This window comes from Triticum aestivum, chromosome 7D, assembly GCF_018294505.1.
Source record: "Triticum aestivum cultivar Chinese Spring chromosome 7D, IWGSC CS RefSeq v2.1, whole genome shotgun sequence".
Taxonomy (NCBI): domain Eukaryota; kingdom Viridiplantae; phylum Streptophyta; class Magnoliopsida; order Poales; family Poaceae; genus Triticum; species Triticum aestivum.
The window spans coordinates 592,674,017-592,693,003 of NC_057814.1; the positions used below are offsets into that span (position 1 = coordinate 592,674,017).

The window sequence follows — 18,987 nt, forward strand, 5'->3', positions numbered from 1 at the left end:
TGCTGTTTTAACCTTCGCAAGGACCGGGCGTAGCCACACTCGGTTCAACTAAAGTGAGAGAGACAGACACCCGCCAGTCACCTTTAAGCAACGAGTGCTCCGAACGGTGAAACCAGTCTCGCGTAAGCGTACGCGTAATGTCGGTCCGGGCCGCTTCATCTCACAATACCGCTGAACCAAAGTATGACATGCTGGTAAGCAGTATGACTTATATCGCCCACAACTCACTTGTGTTCTACTCGTGCATAGCATCAACGCATAAAACCAGGCTCGGATGCCACTGTTGGGGAACGTAGTAATTTCAAAAAATTTCCTACGCACACGCAAGATCATGGTGATGCATAGCAACGAGAGGGGAGAGTGTTGTCCACGTACCCTCGTAGACCGACAGCGGAAGCGTTATCACAACGCGGTTGATGTAGTCGTACGTCTTCACGATCCGACCGATCAAGTACCGAACGCACGGCACCTCCGAGTTCTACACACGTTCAGCTCGATGACGTCCCTCGAACTCCGATCCAGCCGAGTGTTGAGGGAGAGTTTCGTCAGCACGACGGCGTGGTGACGATGATGATGTTCCACCGACGCAGGGCTTCGCCTAAGCTCCGCAACGGTATTATCGAGGTGTAATATGGTGGAGGGGGGCACCGCACACGGCTAAGAGATCTCAAGGATCAATTGTTGTGTCTATGGGGTGCCCCCTGCCCCCGTATATAAAGGAGAAAGGGAGGAGGAGGCCGGCCCTAGGAGGGGGCGCACCAAGTGTGGAGTCCTACTAGGACTCCCTAGTCCTAGTAGGATTCCACCTCCCATATGGAATAGGAAAAGAGGAAGGGAAAAAGAGAAGGAAGGAAGGGGGCGCCCCCCTTCCCTAGTCCAATTCGGACCAGACCAAGGGGAGGGGTGCGGCCACCCTTGAGGCCCTTTTCCTTCTTTCCCGTATGGCCCAATAAGGCCCAATACGTATTCCCGTAACTCTCCGGTACTCTGAAAAATACCCGAATCACTCGGAACCTTTCCGAAGTCCGAATATAGTCGTCCAATATATCGATCTTTACGTCTCGGCCATTTCGAGACTCCTCGTCATGTCCCCGATCTCATCCGGGACTCCGAACTCCTTCGGTACATCAAAACTCAATAAAACTGTCATCGTAACGTTAAGCGTGCGGACCCTACGGGTTCGAGAACTATGTAGACATGACCGAGACACGTCTCCGGTCAATAACCAATAGCGGGACCTGGATGCCCATATTGGCTCCCACATATTCTACGAAGATCTTTATCGGTCAGACCGCATAACAACATACGTTGTTCCCTTTGTCATCGGTATGTTACTTGCCCGAGATTCGATCGTCGGTATCTCGATACCTAGTTCAATCTCGTTACCGGCAAGTCTCTTTACTCGTTCCGTAACACATCATCCCGCAACTAACTCATTAGTCACAATGCTTGCAAGGCTTATAGTGATGTGCATTACCGAGTGGGCCCAGAGATACCTCTCCGACAATCGGAGTGACAAATCCTAATCTCGAAATACGCCAACCCAACAAGTACCTTTGGAGACACCTGTAGAGCACCTTTATAATCACCCATTTACGTTGTGACGTTTGGTAGCACACAAAGTGTTCCTCCGGTAAACGGGAGTTGCATAATCTCATAGTCAGAGGAACATGTATAAGTCATGAAGAAAGCAATAGCAACATACTAAACGATCGGGTGCTAAGCTAACGGAATGGGTCAAGTCAATCACGTCATTCTCCTAATGAGGTGATCTCGTTAATCAAATGACAACTTATGTCTATGGCTAGGAAACATAACCATCTTTGATTAACGAGCTAGTCAAGTAGAGGCATACTAGTGACACTCTGTTTGTCTATGTATTCACACATGTATTATGTTTCCGGTTAATACAATTCTAGCATGAATAATAAACATTTATCATGATATAAGGAAATAAATAATAACTTTATTATTGCCTCTAGGGCATATTTCCTTCACTAGGTTACGCGACTATTTAGGTGATCTACAAATAATGGAAACCTACACATGAACGGGAAGAGATTACCCTTGAAGCGTGCAACGGAATTCACTCTCTCTATTGTCAAAATAGATGCATGTCCTGCATGAAAGAATGAAGTTGTGTCAATCATATGTCAAACACACAAACATCAATAACACTCACTCACTCACCCCCCACACACAAACACACTCACATATCCATACACACACATCACACACTCACTCACACATGCACACACACATCAATAGCACCCCTCTCCCACACAAACACTCACATACACCATTCATTATATATGCACATATATACACACCTAAATATAAAAAAACATTCATTATATATGCACACATACACCAACATCACTCACTGACACACACACATACAAAGCACACACTCACACACATTATTCACTATGCATATATATACACCTTTTGTTGTAATGGAGAGGGGGGGAACCCCTTTTATTTCAAAAAAAGGAGATTGAGTAGAGGCTCACCAACGGGGCAGGGGGGCGGCGGCGGAGGTGGATGCCGGACGTGGTAGAGCTCAGTGGAGGGGATGCCGCGCCGGTGGTGCTCGGTGAAGCTTGGCCGAGATGGTGGCGGTGGACGAGCTCGGTGGAGGTGGCGGTGGGGGGCTCGGTGGAGGTGGAGGGGTCGGGGGAGGCACTTCCAGTGGCGGCGGCGGCAGAGCTCGCCGGATGGGGCGGCGACACAGAGGGGCGGCGGCGGAAAGAGGGGGCGGGGGCGAGAGAAACAGAGAGAGAAGAGAGGAGTGAGCGCGCACGAGGGAGAAATTTTGCATAAGTCCCCGCGGGAAATATTTCCGAGAGCCAACTTTTAGCGACACTAGGTAAAAGTCTTAACCTAGATCTCGGGGGCTTTTTCGAGAGCCGCACCGACAGTAGTTACCGAGGGTCATCCAGCAGCACTCGACAATGGCTGCATTTTCCGAGAGGAACTCTCGGTAAAGCATCCTTCTTGTGCATTCTCCATAATATGTATTATACTTTTTTTTGTTTTTTCTTCCATGCTTGGCAAACAACCTTAGCACATCATAATTACCGTCTTGTGTTTTCTTTTTCAAATGATGGGCCTCGCCCGGTTCTAGAGACCGGCACCCCTCCGGTGGCCCCGACGGTCTAGGGCGTTGATGGGCACCGAGAGGGTGTAGTCCACGGTGAATAATTGCTTCTCCGTGTTAGTGCATGTCATCGCGAGATGACAGACCAAGTCTAGGCCAAAGCCACAGCAAGATCCCATCCGTGTAGACCCGACGCGTCCGTTTCCCCCCTCCAGGTGCTGGCGGCGGCGCCGTCCGTGAGGGGGGAACACCCCGGAGACGCGTGCCGGGCGTTTGCAACCGCCACAACACTTCCAGACTTGTGAGAGGCCGCCTACGCAAGATTTGGCGGCATGTGCTAGCCCCCAGAGGCCGCCGGCCACAGTCGCAGACACGCGAAGAGCAGTCCGCGGAGAGGGAAGTGTTCAGATACTTCTCCATCACCAAAAATTATGAAAAATTACGATCAGTCCTATAGCACATGTGCCCACATCGTGTAAAAAACTCATGATTTTATCGCGCTCCGAGTATTTAATAATATTCACGCTGCATCGTTACCACAGAACGTCTACTACTGTGTCATCGTCGTCCGTGAGGGGGCCACACCCCGGAGACGCGTGCCACCTCTTCGGACATGCCACCACACCGTGCGACATGTATGAGGGCCCGGTGCAATGCTCCGGTGGCATTGCTACCCCTGGGCCCCGTCCCGCCTAACCCTGTAGCGTTTGACCACGGGATCTAGCCCTTTGACTTTGCACGGACGGGCTTTGACCAGTGGAACTCTCCACCCGGTTGTGTTAGGTCAGCCCATAGGAACACTTTGGAGCAAGAACCGGGCCAAAGCCCCAGCAAGACCCCATCCGTGTAGACCCGACGCGTCCGTTTCCCTCCTCCAGGTGCCGGCGGCGGCGCCGTCCGTGAGGGGGGGCACACCTCGGAGACGCGTGCCGGGCGTTAACCACCACAACACTTCCAGACTTGTGAGAGGCTGCCTACGAAAGATTTGGCGGCATGTGCTAGCCCCCGGAGGCCGCCGGCCACAGTCGTAGACACACGAAGAGCAATCCGCGGAGAGGGAAGTGTTCAAATACTTCTCCATCACCAAAAATTATGAAAAATTACCATCAGTCCTATAGCACATGTGCCCACGTCGTGTAAAAAACTCATGATTTTATCGCGCTCTGAGTATTTAATAATATTCATGCCGCATCGTTACCGCAGAACGTCTACTACTGTGTCATCGCCGTCCGTGAGGGGGGCCACACCCCGGAGACGCGTGGCGCCTCTTCGGACATGCCACCACACCGTACGGCATGTATGAGGGCCTGGTGCGATGCTCCGGGTGGCATTGCTACCCCCCAGGGCCCCCATCCCGCCTAACCCGGTAGCGTTTGACCACGGGATCTAGCCCTTTGACTTTGCACGGACGGGCTTTGACCAGTGGAACTCTCCACCCGGTTGTGTTAGGTCAGCCCATAGGAACACTTTGGAGAAACATCCGGGCCAAAGCCACAGCAAGATCCCATCCGTGTAGACCCGACGTGTCCGTTTCCCTCCTCCAGGTGCCGGCGGCGGTGCCGTCCGTGAGGGTGGCACACCCCGGAGACACGTGTCGGGCGTTTGCAACCGCCACAACACTTCCAGACTTGTGAGAGGCCGCCAATGCAAGATTTGGCGGCATGTGCTAGCCCCCGGAGGCCGCCAGCCACAGTCGTAGACATGCGAAGAGCAATCCGCGGAGAGGGAAGTGTTCAGATACTTCTCCATCACCAAAAATTATGAAAAATTACCATCAGTCCTATAGCACATGTGCCCACGTCGTGTAAAAAACTCATGATTTTATCGCGCTCCGAGTATTTAATAATATTCACGCCGCATCGTTACCGGAGAACGTCTACTACTGTGTCATCGCCGTCCGTGAGGGGGGCCACACCCCGGAGACGCGTGCCGCCTCTTCGGACATACCACCACACCGTACGGCATGTATGAGGGCCCGGTGCGATGCTCCGGTGGCATTGCTACCCCCCCAGGGCCCCTGTCCCGCCTAACCTTGTAGCGTTTGACCACGGGATCTAGCCCTTTGACGTTGCACGGACGTGCTTTGACCAGTGGAACTCTCCACCCGGTTGTGTTAGGTCAGCCCATAGGAACACTTTGGAGCAACATCCGGGCTAAAGCCACAGCAAGATCCCATCCGTGTAGACCCGACGCGTCCGTTTCCCCCCTCCAGGTGTCGGCGGCGGCGCCGTCCGTGAGGGGGGCACACCCCGGAGACGCGTGTGGGGCATTTGCAACCGCCACAACACTTCCTGACTTGTGAGAGGCCGCCTACGCAAGATTTGGCGGCATGTGCTAGCCCCCGGAGGCCCCCGGCCACAGTCATAGACACGCGAAGAGCAATCCGCGGAGACGGAAGTGCTGAGATACTTCTCCATCACAAAAAATTATGAAAAATTACCATCAGTCCTATAGCACATGTGCCCACGTCGTGTAAAAAACTCATGATTTTATCACGCTCCGAGTATTTAATAATATTCACGCCACATGTTTTTTACTTTACACTCTTTAAAGTTGAGTTTTGAAACCAATCTAACCCAAAAAGCATATGTATATATATATATATATATATATATATATATATATATATATATGTATGAGTGCATCAAAAGTCTTTTATCGAAAAAACTCATCAAAAGTCATGGAATTTCCAAACTTTGGTCGTAAAAACATATGAAATATAAGATACAAAAAAGATAGTGCCAAACAAAAACAAAAAGAGAAGGGGAAAAAATTAGAGCAGTGGTTACCGAGGGTCGACATCGGCTCTCGGTAATGTCCACCTTTCCGAGAGTTACTCTCTGTAAAAGTGTAACCTAGATCTAGGGGGACATATTTTCCGAGAGTTACGCGGTAAAAGTGGCGCACCGACAAGCACTCAGTAAAGGTGACGTCGACTACTTAAGCATATCCCCCTGTTTTTTCTTCTCTCTGCTCCCCACCGACCGGTGCCCCTCCACTCCTCTCCTCTCCTCTGCTCCCCACCGACCGGCGCCCCTCCACCGGCCGGCGCCCCCTCCACCGGCCGGCGCAACCTCCACCGCCGCCCCCACCACACCGAGCTCCTCCCTCCGGTGAGCCCCCCTCCTCCTCTCCATGTGTGCATAGACAGATGGATTGATAGATGGATGCATAGATAGATGGATGGATTGATAGATGGATGGATGGATTGATAGATGGATGGATGCCATGTAGATACATTTTTTCTATATCAAAAGAAAAAATGTAGATAATTGTTGATAATGTTGTATGCATGGATGCTATGTGTGGATGTGACCGATGAGATACGTGAGAGAGTGTTGATGAGAGTTGTTCTTTGGAGGAACAAAAATCAACTTTTGAACGATGACGGTGATCTGTGTGAGCTCCTCCTCATGTTATATCTTGATAACGCACGAGGGGCTCACCCATCTCAACCATCACCGAAAGTTAAAATACCCATGAGAGAGTGTCCACCATATATACCATCACCAGCGAGAGTGTCCACCGTATATACGTGAGAGAGTGTCGTTGAGAGTTGTTCTTGGAGGAAGAAAATCGACTTTTGATGATGGCGATCGATCTACGTGAGCTCTTCATGTTATATCTTTCATGTTTGATTCTTATCTTATTTTCCATTGTGTGATGAAAGGTGTTAGCATCGATCCATTTTTTGGCTATGGCTTCCTCCAACGGCGAAGCTTCCATTAGGGTCGACTCCACGGACACGGAGAAGAGCGCCGAGGACTGCTTGGAGGAACTGCTTGAGAAGAACCCACATCTGATCATAATGAAGTTTTTTGTGGATCTGGCCAAGAAGAATCCCCCAACTAAGGAGGGCAAGGCTCCACCACGTAAGGAGCCATTGAGTCCACCGACCATCATTCCCGACGACGCTTGGTCCTCCACTGTGGGGGATGCCCCCACGTGCTCTGACTCGACGATCACTGGTTTCACCAACTACACCTCGGAGTAGTCACCTAGATAGTTTGACGTTGATTTAGTTGTATCCTTAAGTACCTGCTGATATGGACTTGGATGGCCACTTGCGATGCTTTTGATTGTATGAGTGATGAATGCTTATGTTGATTATGTATGATGTGCATTATTTCTTGTTCTTTTGTAGATGAAGTGGTACGTGGTGTACAGAGGACGGTGTCAAGGAGTCAACAATTCATTATCGGAATGCAATGAACAAATACTTCGTTATGAAGGCAACTCCCACGAATCATTCGACAACAGAGAGACGGCAGAGTATCATTACAATCAGTATTTGCTTAAGCAAAAGAGAAAAACTGATGAACGCAATGGTGCAAGCCAGACAAGGCTTAGCTGGTTCAGTGGATTGAAGAACTTCATAATTCTCTTTCAGTTTGTCATAATTGTGGTGTTGCTTTTTATCATATGGTGCATGCATGTAGACCACTTTGTTGTTTAATTAGTAAGTAGGCACTTGTACTAAAGAGCTAGTTTGTGATTTGAAATGAAGCTTGTGTGAACTATTTATGGATTAATGCTTATGTGAGTTTGTTGTTAACCTGTGTGACTTGAAATGCAAGTTTGAGTATTGTATAAATGTTTTTGCTGCACTCGAGCAAAAAAAGTGTGAACAGAACTGGGAACAAAATTTTACCGAGGGCGGTACTCGGCAAAGAGGCATGCGCTGGAAGCTGAAGGCACTTGGCTATTGCAGTTATGCCGAGAGGACTCTCGGTAGAGCAGTGGTTACCGAGGGTCAATTTTCGGCTCTCGGTAATGGCCACCTTTTCCGAGAGGAGCTCTCGGTAAAGCATCTAACCTAGATCTCTTTCCTTCTTGTGCATTCTGGAAAATATGTATTATACTTTTTGTTGTTGTTGTTTTCTTCCATGCTTGGCAAACAACCTTAGCACATCATAATTACCGTCTTGTGTTTTCTTCTTCAGATGGGCCTCGTCCGGTTCTAGAGACCGGCACCCCTCCGGTGGCCCCGGCGGTCTAGGGTGTTGTTCGGCACCTAGAGGGGGTAGGCCACGGGGAATAACTGCTTCTTCGTGTTAGTGCATGTCATCGCGAGATGACAGACCAAGTCTAGGCCCGTTCTGTCACGGGATCACCCACCGAAGACTCTGTCTCATGGACGAACGCAGCCGGTCCTCGACGTTCCCGCCCGTGTGTGTTGTGAGACACGTGCCACGTCAAGGACGTGCGTTGCTTATTCAAATAGCACACCACCCCTGCATGCATATGCATGGGCCACACGCATGTAGGGGTGCCCTCCTCCCCCTCGAGCGGTCTCCATATCGAGCACCCATCCGGTGGCCCCGACGGTCTAGGGCGTTATTCGGCACCGAGAGGGTGTAGTCCACAGTGAATAACTGCTTCTCCGTGTTAGTGCATGTCATCACGAGATGACAGACCAAGTCTAGGCTCGTTTTGTCATGGGATCACGCACCGAAGATTCTGTCTCGGGGACGGGCGCAGCCGGTCCTCGACGTTCCCGCCCGTGTGTGTGGTTTGTGAGGCACGTGTCACGTCAAGGACGTGCGTAGCTTATTCAAATAGCACACCACCCATGCATGCATATGCATGGGCCACACGCATGTAGGGGTGCCCTCCCCCCTCGGGCAGTCTCCATATCGAGCACCCATCCGGTGGCCCCGGCGGTCTAGGGCATTGTTCGGCACCGAGAGGGTGTAGTCCACGGTGAATAACTGCTTCTCCGTGTTAGTGCATGTCATCGCGAGATGACAGACCAAGTCTAGGCCCGTTCTTCGAGATAGTCTATGGGTATCGAGAGGGAATGTGTCCGGTTTGTGTAGGAAGTGCGGGTCCTGTTGCTCCGTTGGCCTCGAAACTTCTTGTGCTCTCAAAGGAGGTCATCGCATGTATATGCATGGGCTATCCGGTGGCCCCGGCGGTCTAGGAAGTTGACCGGCACCGAGAGAGGGGGTAGGCCACGGTCAACAACTGCTTCTTCTCATGTTTATTACTTTACACTCTTTAAATTTCTCTCTCGGTGCCGGTCTAGAAAGTTGACCGGCACCGAGAGGGTGTATTCCACGGTCAACAACTGCTTCTTCTCATGTTTTTTTACTTTACACTCTTTAAAGTTCTCTCTCGATGCCGTTCTAGGAAGTTGGCCGGCACCGAGAGAGGGGGTAGGCTACGGTCAACAACTACTTCTTCTCATGTTTTTAATTACACTCTTTAAAGTTCTCTCTCGGTGCCGGTCTAGAAAGTTGACCGGCACCGAGAGAGGGGGTAGGCCACGGTCAACAACTGCTTCTTCTCATGTTTTTTACTTTACACTCTTTAAAGTTGAGTTTTGAACAAATTTAACCCAAAAAGCATATCTATCTATTATCTATATCTATGAGTGCATCAAAAGTCTTTTATCAGAAAAATTAATCAAAAGTCATGGAATTTCCAAACTTTGGTCGTAAAAGCATATGAAATATGAGACACAAAAAGATAGTGCAAAACAAAAACAAAAAGAGAAGGGGAAAAAATTAGAGCAGTGGTTACTGAGGGTCGATTTTTGCTCTCGGTAATGGCCACCTTTTCCGAGAGGGGCTCTCGGTAAAGCATCTAACCTAGATCTCTTTCCTTCTTGTGCATTCTCGATAATATGTATTATACTTTTTTTGTTGTTTTCTTCCATGCTTGGCAAACAACCTTAGCACATCATAATTACCGTCTTGTGTTTTCTTCTTCGGATGGGCCTCATCCGGTTCTAGAGACCGGCACCCTCCGGTGGCCCCGGCGGTCTAGGGCGTTGTTCGGCACCTAGAGGGGGTAGGCCACGGGGAATAACTGCTTCTTCGTGTTAGTGCATGTCATCGCGAGATGACAGACCAAGTCTACGCCCGTTCTGTCACTGGATCACCCACCGAAGACTCTGTCTCGGGGACGAACGCAGCCGGTCCTTGATGTTCCCGCCCATGTGTGTGGTTTGTGAGGCACGTGCCACGTCAAGGACGTGCGTTGCTTATTCAAATAGCACACCACCCCTGCATGCATATGCATGGGCCACACGCATGTAGGGGTGCCCTCCTCCCCCTCGAGCGGTCTCCATATCGAGCACCCATCCGGTGGCCCCGACGGTCTAGGGAGTTATTCGGCACCGAGAGGGTGTAGTCCACGGTGAATAACTGCTTCTCCGTGTTAGTGCATGTCATCACGAGATGACAGACCAAGTCTAGGATCGTTCTGTCATGGGATCACGCACCGAAGATTCTGTCTCGGGGACGGGCGCAGCCGGTCCTCGACGTTCCCGCCCGTGTGTGTGGTTTGTGAGGCACGTGTCACATCAAGGACGTGCGTTGCTTATTCAAATAGCACACCACCCCTGCATGCATATGCATGGGCTACACGCATGTAGGGGTGCCCTCCCCCCCTCGGGCGGTCTCCATATCGAGCACCCATCCGGTGGCCCCGGCGGTCTAGGGCATTGTTCGGCACCTAGAGAGTGTAGTCCACGGTGAATAACTGCTTCTCCGTGTTAGTGCATGTCATCGCGAGATGACAGACCAAGTCTAGGCCCGTTCTTCGAGATAGTCTATGGGTATCGAGAGGGAATGTGTCCGGTTTGTGCAGGAGGTGCGGGTCCTGTTGCTCCGTTGGCCTCGAAACTTCTTATGCTCTCAAAGGAGGCCATCGCATGTATATGCATGGGCTATCCGGTCGCCCCGGCGGTCTAGGAAGTTGACCGGCACCGAGAGAGGGGGTAGGCCACGGTCAACAACTGCTTCTTCTCATGTTTATTACTTTACACTCTTTAAAGTTCTCTCTCGGTGCCGGTCTAGAAAGTTGACCGGCACCGAGAGAGGGGGTAGGCCACGGTCAGCAACTGCTTCTTCTCATGTTTTTTTACTTTACACTCTTTAAAGTTCTCTCTCGGTGCCGTTCTACAAAGTTGGCCGGCACCGAGAGAGGGGGTAGGCCACGGTCAACAACTGGCTCTTCTCATGTTTTTTTACTTTAACCTCTTTAATGTTCTCTCTCGGTGCCGGTCTAGAAAGTTGACCGGCTCCGAGAGAGGGGGTAGGCCACTGTCAACAACTGCTTCTTCTCATGTTTTCTACTTTACACTCTTTAAAGCTGAGTTTTGAACAAATTTTACCCAAAAAGCATATATCTATCTATCTATATATCTATCTATGAGTGCATCAAAAGTCTTTTATCGAAAAAATTCATCAAAAGTCATGGAATTTCCAAACTTTGGTCGTAAAAGCATATGAAATATGAGATACAAAAAAGATAGTGCAAAACAAAAATAAAAAGAGAAGGGATCAAAATTAGAGCAGTGGTTACTGAGGGTCGATTTTTTGCTCTCGGTAATGGCCACCTTTTCCGAGAGGGGCTCTCGGTAAAGCATCTAACCTAGATCTCTTTCCTTCTTGTGCATTCTCAATAATATGTATTATACTTTTTTTTGTTGTTTTCTTCCATGCTTGGCAAACAACCTTAGCACATCATAATTACCCTCTTGTGTTTTCTTCTTCAGATGGGCCTCATCCGGTTCTAGAGACCGGCAACCCTCCGGTGGCCCCGGCGGTCTAGGGCGTTGTTCGGCACCTAGAGGGTGTAGGCCACGGGGAATAACCGTTTCTTCGTGTTAGTGCATGTCATCGCGAGATGACAGACCAAGTCTACGCCCGTTCTGTCACTGGATCACCCACCGAAGACTCTGTCTCGGGGACGAACGCAGCCGGTCCTTGATGTTCCCGCCCGTGTGTGTTGTTTGTGAGGCACGTGCCACGTCAAGGACGTGCGTTGCTTATTCAAATAGCACACCACCCCTGCATGCATATGCATGGGCCACACGCATGTAGGGGTGCCCTCCTCCCCCTCGAGCGGTCTCCATATCGAGCACCCATCCGGTGGCCCCGGCGGTCTAGGGCATTGTTCGGCACCTAGAGATTGTAGTCCACGGTGAATAACTGCTTCTCCGTGTTAGTGCATGTCATCGTGAGATGACAGACCAAGTCTAGGCCCGTTCTTCGAGATAGTCTATGGGTATCGAGAGGGAATGTGTCCGGTTTGTGCAGGAAGTGCGGGTCCTGTTGCTCCGTTGGCCTCGAAACTTCTTATGCTCTCAAAGGAGGCCATCGCATGAATATGCATGGGCTATCCGGTCGCCCCGGCGGTCTAGGAAGTTGACCGGCACCGAGAGAGGGGGTAGGCCACGGTCAACAACTGCTTCTTCTCATGTTTATTACTTTACACTCTTTAAAGTTCTCTCTCGGTGCCGGTCTAGAAAGTTGACCGGCACCGAGAGAGGGGGTAGGCCACGGTCAGCAACTGCTTCTTCTCATGTTTTTTTACTTTACACTCTTTAAAGTTCTCTCTCGGTGCCGTTCTACAAAGTTGGCCGGCACCGAGAGAGGGGGTAGGCCACGGTCAACAACTGGCTCTTCTCATGTTTTTTTACTTTAACCTCTTTAATGTTCTCTCTCGGTGCCGGTCTAGAAAGTTGACCGGCTCTGAGAGAGGGGGTAGGCCACTGTCAACAACTGTTTCTTCTGATGTTTTTTACTTTACACTCTTTAAAGTTGAGTTTTGAACAAATTTAACCCAAAAAGCATATATCTATCTATCTATCTATGAGTGCATCAAAAGTCTTTTATCGAAAAAATTCATCAAAAGTCATGGAATTTCCAAACTTTGGTCGTAAAAGCATATGAAATATGAGATACAAAAAAGATAGTGCAAAACAAAAATAAAAAGAGAAGGGAACAAAATTAGAACAGTGGTTACTGAGGGTCGATTTTTTGCTCTCGGTAATGGCCACCTTTTCCGAGAGGGGCTCTCGGTAAAGCATCTAACCTAGATCTCTTTCCTTCTTGTGCATTCTCGATAATATGTATTATACTTTTTTTTGTTGTTTTCTTCCATGCTTGGCAAACAACCTTAGCACATCATAATTACCGTCTTGTGTTTTCTTCTTCAGATGGGCCTCATCCGGTTCTAGAGACCGGCAACCCACCGGTGGCCCCGGCGGTCTAGGGCGTTGTTCGGCACCTAGAGGGTGTAGGCCACGGGGAATAACCGTTTCTTCGTGTTAGTGCATGTCATCGCGAGATGACAGACCAAGTCTACGCCCGTTCTGTCACTGGATCACCCGCCGAAGACTCTGTCTCGGGGACGAACGCAGCCGGTCCTTGATGTTCCCGCCCGTGTGTGTGGTTTGTGAGGCACGTGCCACGTCAAGGACGTGCGTTGCTTATTCAAATAGCACACCACCCCTGCATGCATATGGATGGGCCACACACATGTAGGGGTGCCCTCCCCCCCTCGGACGGTCTCCATATCGAGCACCCATCTGGTGGCCCCGGCGGTCTAGGGCGTTATTCGGCACCGAGAGGGTGTAGTCCACGGTGAATAACTGCTTCTCCGTGTTAGTGCATGTCATCGCGAGATGACAGACCAAGTCTAGGCTCGTTCTGTCACGGAATCACCCACCGAAGATTCTGTCTCGGGGACGGACGCAGCCGGTCCTCGACGTTCCCGCCCGTGTGTGTGGTTTGTGAGGCACGTGTCACGTCAAGGACGTGCGTTGCTTATTCAAATAGCACACCACCCGTGCATGCATATGCATGGGCCACACCATGTAGGGGTGCCCTCCCCCCCTCGGGCGGTCTCTATATCGAGCACCCATCCGGTGGCCCCGGCGGTCTAGGGCATTGTTCGGCACCGAGAGGGTGTAGTCCATGGTGAATAACTGCTTCTCCGTGTTAGTGCATGTCATCGCGAGATGACAGACCAAGTCTAGGCCCGTTCTTCGAGATAGTCTATGGGTATCGAGAGGGAATGTGTCCGGTTTGTGCAGGAAGTGCGGGTCCTGTTGCTCCGTTGGCCTCGAAACTTCTTGTGCTCTCAAAGGAGGCCATCGCATGTATATGCATGGGCTATCCGGTGGCCCCAGCGGTCTAGGAAGTTGACCGGCACCGAGAGAGGGGGCAGGCCACGGTCAACAACTGCTTCTTCTCATGTTTATTACTTTACACTCTTTAAAGTTCTCTCTCGGTGCCGGTCTAGAAAGTTGACCGGCACCGAGAGAGGGGGTAGGCCACGGTCAGCAACTGCTTCTTCTCATGTTTTTTTACTTTACACTCTTTAAAGTTCTCTCTCGGTGCCGTTCTACAAAGTTGGCCGGCACCGAGAGAGGGGGTAGGCCACGGTCAACAACTGGCTCTTCTCATGTTTTTTTACTTTAACCTCTTTAATGTTCTCTCTCGGTGCCGGTCTAGAAAGTTGACCGGCTCCGAGAGAGGGGGTAGGCCACTGTCAACAACTGCTTCTTCTCATGTTTTTTACTTTACACTCTTTAAAGTTGAGTTTTGAACAAATTTAACCCAAAAAGCATATATCTATCTATCTATCTATCTATGAGTGCATCAAAAGTCTTTTATCGAAAAAATTCATCAAAAGTCATGGAATTTCCAAACTTTGGTCGTAAAAGCATATGAAATATGAGATACAAAAAAGATAGTGCGAAACAAAAACAAAAAGAGAAGGGAACAAAATTAGAGCAGTGGTTACTGAGGGTCGATTTTTTGCTCTCGGTAATGGCCACCTTTTCCGAGAGGGGCTCTCGGTAAAGCATCTAACCTAGATCTCTTTCCTTCTTGTGCATTCTCGATAATATGTATTATACTTTTTTTTGTTGTTTTCTTCCATGCTTGGCAAACAACCTTAGCACATCATAATTACCGTCTTGTGTTTTCTTCTTTAGATGGGCCTCATCTGGTTCTAGAGACCGGCAACCCTCCGGTGGCCCCGGCGGTCTAGGGCGTTGTTCGGCACCTAGAGGGTGTAGGCCATGGGGAATAACCGTTTCTTCGTGTTAGTGCATGTCATCGCGAGATGACAGACCAAGTCTACGCCCGTTCTGTCACTGGATCACCCGCCGAAGACTCTGTCTCGGGGACGAACGCAGCCGGTCCTTGATGTTCCCGCCCGTGTGTGTGGTTTGTGAGGCACGTGCCACGTCAAGGACGTGCGTTGCTTATTCAAATAGCACACCACCCCTGCATGCATATGGATGGGCTACGCACATGTAGGGGTGCCCTCCCCCCCTCGGGCGGTCTCCATATCGAGCACCCATCCGGTGGCCCCGGCGGTCTAGGGCGTTATTCGGCACCGAGAGGGTGTAGTCCACGGTGAATAACTGCTTCTCCGTGTTAGTGCATGTCATCGCGAGATGACAGACCAAGTCTAGGCTCGTTCTGTCACGAAATCACCCACCGAAGATTCTGTCTCGGGGACGGACGCAGCCGGTCCTCGACGTTCCCGCCCGTGTGTGTGGTTTGTGAGGCACGTGTCACGTCAAGGACGTGCGTTGCTTATTCAAATAGCACACCACCCGTGCATGCATATGCATGGGCCACACCCATGTAGGGGTGCCCCCCCCCCTCGGGCGATCTCTATATCGAGCACCCATCCGGTGGCCCCGGCGGTCTGGGGCATTGTTCGGCACCGAGAGACTGTAGTCCATGGTGAATAACTGCTTCTCCGTGTTAGTGCATGTCATCGCGAGACGACAGACCAAGTCTAGGCCCGTTCTTCGAGATAGTCTATGGGTATCGAGAGGGAATGTGTCCGGTTTGTGCAGGAAGTGCGGGTCCTGTTGCTCCGTTGGCCTCGAAACTTCTTGTGCTCTCAAAGGAGGCCATCGCATGTATATGCATGGGCTATCCGGTGGCCCCGGCGGTCTAGGAAGTTGACCGGCACCGAGAGAGGGGGTAGGCCACGGTCAACAACTGCTTCTTCTCATGTTTATTACTTTACACTCTTTAAAGTTCTCTCTCGGTGCCGGTCTAGAAAGTTGACCGGCACCGAGAGAGGGGGTAGGCCACGGTCAACAACTGCTTCTTCTCATGTTTTTTACTTTACACTCTTTAAAGTTCTCTCTCGGTGCCGTTCTAGGAAGTTGGCCGGCACCGAGGGAGGGGGTAGGCCACGGTCAACAACTGCCTCTTCTCATGTTTTTTACTTTACACTCTTTAAAGTTCTCTCCCGGTGCCGGTCTAGAAAGTTGACCGGCACCGAGAGAGGGGGTAGGCCACGGTCAACAACTGCTTCTTCTCATGTTTTTTACTTTACACTCTTTAAAGTTGAGTTTTGAACAAATTTAACCCAAAAAGCATATATCTATCTATCTATCTATCTATGAGTGCATCAAAAGTCTTTTATCGAAAAAATTCATCAAAAGTCATGGAATTTCCAAACTTTGGTCGTAAAAGCATATGAAATATGAGATACAAAAAAGATAGTGCAAAACAAAAACAAAAAGAGAAGGGAACAAAATTAGAGCAGTGGTTACTGAGGGTCGATTTTTTGCTCTCGGTAATGGCCACCTTTTCCGAGAGGGGCTCTCGGTAAAGCATCTAACCTAGATCTCTTTCGTTCTTGTGCATTCTCGATAATATGTATTATACTTTTTGTTGTTGTTTTCTTCCATGCTTGGCAAACAACCTTAGCACATCATAATTGCCGTCTTGTGTTTTCTTCTTCAGATGGGCCTCATCCGGTTCTAGAGACCGGCAACCCTCCGGTGGCCCCGGCGGTCTAGGGCGTTGTTCGGCACCTAGAGGGTGTAGGCCACGGGGAATAACCGTTTCTTCGTGTTAGTGCATGTCATCGCGAGATGACAGACCAAGTCTACGCCCGTTCTGTCACTGGATCACCCGCCGAAGACTCTGTCTCGGGGACGAACGCAGCCGGTCCTTGATGTTCCCGCCCGTGTGTGTGGTTTGTGAGGCACGTGCCACGTCAAGGACGTGCGTTGCTTATTCAAATAGCACACCACCCCTGCATGCATATGGATGGGCCACACACATGTAGGGGTGCCCTCCCCCCTCGGACGGTCTCTATATCGAGCACCCATCTGGTGGCCCCGGCGGTCTAGGGCGTTATTCGACACCGAGAGGTTGTTGTCCACGGTGAATAACTGCTTCTCCGTGTTAGTGCATGTCATCGCGAGATGACAGACCAAGTCTAGGCTCGTTCTGTCACGAAATCACCCACCGAAGATTCTGTCTCGGGGACGGACGCAGCCGGTCCTCGACGTTCCCGCCCGTGTGTGTGGTTTGTGAGGCATGTGTCACGTCAAGGACGTGCGTTGCTTATTCAAATAGCACACCACCCCTGCATGCATATGCATGGGCCACACCCATGTAGGGGTGCCCTCCCCCCTCGGGCGGTCTCTATATCGAGCACCCATCGGTGGTCCCGGCGGTCTAGGGCATTGTTCGGCACCGAGAGGGTGTAGTCCATGGTGAATAACTGCTTCTCCGTGTTAGTGCATGTCATCGCGAGATGACAGACCAAGTCTTGGCCCGTTCTTCGAGATAGTCTATGGGTATCGAGAGGGAATGCGTCTAGTTTGTGCAGGAAGTGCGGGTCCTGTTGCTCGGCCTCGAAACTTCTTGTGCTCTCAAAGGAGGCCATCGCATGTATATGCATGGGCTATCCGGTGGCCCCAGCGGTCTAGGAAGTTGACCGGCACCGAGAGAGGGGGAAGGCCACGGTCAACAACTGCTTCTTCTCATGTTTATTACTTTACACTCTTTAAAGTTCTCTCTCGGTGCCGGTCTAGAAAGTTGACCGACACCGAGAGAGGGGGTAGGCCACGGTCAGCAACTGCTTCTTCTCATGTTTTTTTACTTTACACTCTTTAAAGTTCTCTCTCGGTGCCGTTCTACAAAGTTGGCCGGCACCGAGAGAGGGGGTAGGCCACGGTCAACAACTGGCTCTTCTCATGTTTTTTTACTTTAACCTCTTTAATGTTCTCTCTCGGTGCCGGTCTAGAAAGTTGACCGGCTCCGAGAGAGTGGGTAGGCCACTGTCAACAACTGCTTCTTCTCATGTTTTTTACTTTACACTCTTTAAAGTTGAGTTTTGAACAAATTTAACCGAAAAAGCATATATCTATCTATCTATCTATCTATCTATCTATCTATCTATGAGTGCATCAAAAGTCTTTTATCGAAAAAATTCATCAAAAGTCATGGAATTTCCAAACTTTGGTCGTAAAAGCATATGAAATATGAGATACAAAAAAGATAGTGCAAAACAAAAACAAAAAGAGAAGGGAACAAAATTAGAGCAGTGGTTACTGAGGGTCGATTTTTTGCTCTCGGTAATGGCCACCTTTTCCGAGAGGGGCTCTCGGTAAAGCATCTAACCTAGATCTCTTTCCTTCTTGTGCATTCTCGATAATATGTATTATACTTTTTTTGTTGTTTTCTTCCATGCTTGGCAAACAACCTTAGCACATCATAATTACCGTCTTGTGTTTTCTTCTTCAGATGGGCCTTATCCGGTTCTAGAGACCGGCAACCCTCCGGTGGCCCCGGCGGTCTAGGGCGTTGTTCGGCACCTAGAGGGTGTAGGCCACGGGGAATAACCGTTTCTTCGTGTTAGTGCATGTCATCGCGAGATGACAGACCAAGTCTACGCCCGTTCTGTCACTGGATCACCCACCGAAGACTCTGTCTCGGGGACGAACGCAGCCGGTCCTTGATGTTCCCGCCCGTGTGTGTGGTTTGTGAGGCACGTGCCACGTTAAGGACGTGCGTTGCTTATTCAAATAGCACACCACCCCTGCATGCATATGGATGGGCCACACACATGTAGGGGTGCCCTCCCCCCCTCGGACGGTCTCCATATCGAGCACCCATCTGGTGGCCCCGGCGGTCTAGGGCGTTATTCGGCACCGAGAGGGTGTAGTCCACGGTGAATAACTGCTTCTCCGTGTTAGTGCATGTCATCGCGAGATGACAGACCAAGTCTAGGCTCGTTCTGTCACGAAATCACCCACCGAAGATTCTGTCTCGGGGACGGACGCAGCCGGTCCTCGACGTTCCCGCCCGTGTGTGTGG

At 50.4% G+C, this 18,987-nt stretch overlaps 1 pseudogene; it reads right to left on the minus strand.

Annotated features, from left to right (window-relative positions):
- LOC123170228 (probable GTP-binding protein OBGM, mitochondrial) overlaps positions 1-18,987 on the minus strand; it is a 69,631-nt pseudogene that overhangs the window by 19,880 nt on the left and 30,764 nt on the right.